Below are 4509 nucleotides of genomic sequence, written 5' to 3'. Positions count from 1 at the left end.
TCTTGCTTATCCACCTTCTTTAATTAGCGCCCCCCCCCCCCTCTTCCCCCCCCCCCCATTAAATACAACTGCAAGACCAGCCAAACGGCTCTTTCAGTACTATTATTTCTTGCATTGGGGATCCCTGACCTCTCTTTCTTCTGCCTTCAGTGATTTCCTACTCCGCTTATTATGGTCGCCGTATTACCCGACTATAGTTTTTCACTCGTTGCCGATTCCCACACTTATACGAACGGAGTAATGCTAAGCAAGTTTCGCCGAAGTACTCCGACTTCAGACGACACGAACCGAGTGAAAACCGAGGACCGGTCTCTACACAAGATGAAAATGGGGAACCCGCCCGGATCACTATGTGTGGCTAGGCGGCGGTGGTGCAGTGACATCGCGTGCGAAGTGTGAAGGTCACGTCGTACCCAAGCCAGGCTCTCAAGCAGGTCTCTGTCGGGTTCGATGCCACCAGACGCTGTCGGCGACGGCAGCTCAGACGGGGAATACTAAAAAGCAAGTTCGCTCTTACACTGCTCTGCGTACCATTACATTTATTCCTGGGCGGTGCCACCTTTGTGAAGGAATGGAGGCCCCGCTGGCTCTATTTTTCTTCTCTTCTTCTTCTTCTTCTCTTTTCTCCTTTCTTGTTGATGTTCTTGTCTAGAGTCTACCAGCTTCCTGTGAACTCACGCAAAGAGAGCGCGTTAATCCTTTCGATAAGCGTTCTCTCATCTTGTGATTCCAAGCTACCCTCCGTCCATCCCCGCTTCTCCTCCAAGACTTGGCGCGCCCCGCGGTTTCGGGAGAATAGACGAGGACCTGTGCCGCCTGCGCTTGAAGAATGGTTCCTCCTCGGAGCTATCTCAGCTTGACAGGTGGATCTCGCTACTAAAAGACAGAGGCTCCACCGGGAAAGTTGCCGCTGCCCCTTCCCCGTCTTCGAGGAAAAAAGAAAAGCTTGTTTTGCCTCGGTTATGTCATAGACTAAAGCGACCATCGTTGCGCCCTTGCCTGAGCACCTGCCCTCTCTGTCGCCGTCCCACCTGTTCTGTCTCCACCGCCATAGCCGCCTCAAGAGCGTCCTTCTTGACGACGGGGGACATTTGTGCCGGCGCCCGTCTCCGAGGCGAACGATCAGGGCTTTCCATTTGTGCCAGCTCGCAGCAAGCCGCCCTCAGACAGGATCCACGAAGACAACGCAGGTAACGCTCGCTTTCGTTAAAACGCACGTGTCGCGAACGACGTGAAGTCGCGCCAGCGTTCCCACAAGCAGGTTTGTCGGGCCGCAAGGGCTTGGAACGCTTCGTGAGTCAGACGCTTTCGCAACTGCTCCGCCTAAGCGTAAGGCCTCTTGTAATGATCCGTTTGCTTTCCTCCAATAGTCTTTTCATCAAGTTGGCTGTTGATGCCGTCCTGGCATATCGGTTGAAACGAATCCTTCTACGGTGTTTTTTATTTTTTTTTTTTTCAACCTTGAGCACCTCCCGCTCACTCAGATATGTTCCGGCCCTGATAAATTCTAACTGAACACATCGGCGTTCTTTCAGAGTTTTTCCCATGTAACTCGCGAAGTAAAATAGCAACTTTGTACATATATGTCGCTTACGGGTTTTCGTTGTCATTTATTGACGGCCACAAAATTGCTCATAGGAGCCTTTTCTTGTGGGATGAATCAAGCAAAGTGCGCGATATCCTTTAACATTTTGCTTGACCTCAGGGTCGTGAGCCTCCTATGTTTAAAGATAGAAAGACCGGGATAAGGCAATGATATTACCGAAACCTGGAAACGTTTTAATTCAGCGCTATTGTAATAGACCCCAGTTTAGTTACCCTCTAGTTCTGATGTCAGTGTGATCCCAAACCACACAATAAGTCCCGCGAAAAGCAATCCAGTTTGTTTTGTAGCTGACGCTTCCTTTTTTTTTTTTTTTTTTTTTTTACGTGCAGTAGTCTTGTAGTCATAAGCCACATGGAACTAGGGACAACGCTGCTGTCGAGTACTGCTGTCTGCCTACGGTTACAGACTGAGGTCCGTGCCTGAATTGGGAACACACCTCTGTCATCGAGATACAATACCAGTGCAAGAGGCCTACCTAGCCGTCTTCTAAACTCAATAGTAAATCCACACGGCCACGTGCTTTGAAGCCCTTCTCGGGCGCGGTAAAGACCAGGGAGACGCTTACTTCAGCACTGGGGACAGATATTGCAGTCACGCGTCAAGCGAGGTGACCGAGTTGTGTGGTCATTGCGCTGTGCAGGCTTGAAGAAAGCCTTGAGGGAAACCCCGGCAGCTCCTTCCTCCTCTTCTGCTTGGTCGTCGAAATATCTGCACGCTGGAGATAACGCATGTGTTTCAGTCTCCTTCGACACGGCCAGGCTGCTGACTCCAAGGGGAAAGCCTGGCACGCATCTGCTGATACGGAAGCAGGACGGAAAGCTGCCTTTGTAGCGCTTTTATATCGTGGACGGGCCGGCAAACCAATTCTTTAAGATTTTGCATAAACTATCACGCATTTTAATTGTTCCTATATTGATGGTAGATGGTTTCAACTGCCCGAATATGTAGCAATATGACGATTCTGACACGCGTGCTCATTGTAGAACTCAATAATCAATCGAATAGAAATACATTTCTTTGGTGCATAAAAGCAGACTGCTTTGGCGAAAAACACTTGATTTTTGTTTTAATTATTTTGAGATTTTACATTTCACTTTGATCTTTTCCGTGCTGGTTCTTTGTCTCAAAGCAACGCTATGTGCGCAACTTTAGAAAAAACAATGGTACCAATGGGTTCTGTTCGAAATTTGCAAAATGACACGCAGCGTGGTGCGCTCTATATCATATACTGGCGCTATAGTTTTAAAAAAATAATATAATGCCACAGCCTCTGCCATGGCAGCGCGTGCTTCCGCACCTCATTATGAAAACCTCATTGCTTGGCTTTCACTGTACCTGCGGTGCTTTGGCATCTGAGAGAAGCAATATATATATATATATATATATATATATATATATATATATATATATATATATATGCTGTCCATCAAACGCTAGTCAAGTACAAAACATATAGTTATAACTTTGCTTCCTCTTTACGTCTCCGACTCGACTAGACCTGCTGCTCATGCCCCTGCAGAGCTCTATGAGCAGCGGCGTACGCTTATTTATCCGAGCAGCGGAACGTTAGGCAACTGCGCACATCCACTTTCACAACAGCCACACAAAAAGGCGCAGCTGTACGTTTCCCTAGGTTAAACAATCCTCCGCTTGTCTGAACGGAGAGCGAAAAGGGCTCGCGTAAATTAAGAGGTGCTGGGAAACAGCCGTCAGTATCGTTTACACTTCGCGGAAGCATTGCAGCGAATGGTGAAATGAAGCGTTAAAACGCGCTAGCGTGCGAAATCCAAAAAGTGCTCTTATTACAGGGAAAGGAAGACAGACCTGAGGCAATTACGAAATGCGTTACGAAATCACTTTGTCATTTTAACCGCATCGATATTTTAACGTTAAATGGGTCGCTCTTCCCGATGCTTCCCCGCCACCTGCCTCAAATGTAAAGAACAAAGTACGCCTGTGCTTTAACAGCTTAACACTACTTTAGCCCTGACTTGCTGGCTACTTATATCCCACCTTTCGTCATTGTACACCAACAAGGATCCTCTTTTCTTTTTTATGCATTAAATCCTTCACTCGGAAGGTCTTGCCGCCTATTAACAGGAATAGGATAAATGCGGAAACTTCAATGAATTGCTTCACCCAATCCGCTTTCACCCGGTCTCTCAAGACACGTTTTATCGATGATGCAGTCACTGAGCGCCCTCCGCGAAAGCGAATGCAGAACCTGTTTGTTGACGAGTTTCTTTTTTTTTTTTTTGTGCTACAGACGGCGATACTGAAGAACGAATACGCTTCTTATGCAGTCAGTCCCCACAGGGGTATGTGGGGCAGCGAAAAGTCACAAATAGCAGTCCGCACTCATTGCCTTGCGAATACTGATTTCGTGCCCACTCCCTGTTTCGAAAGCGACGAAGACCTCGAAAACGCAGCGTTGCAAACTGCGAGACCATAGGAGGAATCGCTGTAACCGCAACCATCGCCCCTCGCTCTCTCAATTTTTTTTCCGCTCTTTTCATTTCTTTCGCATCTTCGTTTCCATACCAGCTCATGAGGTTTCTACTTCAACTCTCCCTTTCTACTTCTCTTTCTCCGCCTGTTTTCTCTCGGTGTCCCAACAGCCGTTGCTACATCAAGGTCCCGTTGCCGGTACCTCGCTTCCACGATGGCACGTAATGTTTGTGCTGACTGCGGCGAGTCGAAGAACGAGAGAAGAAAAAAAGGAAAGAATAAGATAGACAAGAGCGAGAAAGAGCTGGGAAAAAATGCAGCAGCAGAAGCTCATCCTCTCTGAGCAGGGAGGGATTTATCTTTGTTTCCTCCTCCTTTCCTCGTTTCCGCGCTACTCTCGCGCCTGATTGGCCGTCGGCTGAACGGGAGACGCAAAGCGAAGGCATTCAAAAAGC

This window comes from Amblyomma maculatum, chromosome 2 (genome assembly GCF_055883805.1).
Source record: "Amblyomma maculatum isolate TAMU_Amacu chromosome 2, ASM5588380v1, whole genome shotgun sequence".
NCBI classification, from domain to species: Eukaryota; Metazoa; Arthropoda; class Arachnida; order Ixodida; family Ixodidae; genus Amblyomma; species Amblyomma maculatum.
The sequence above is the reverse complement of the archived record's forward strand: the minus strand, read 5'-3'. Positions refer to the sequence as shown.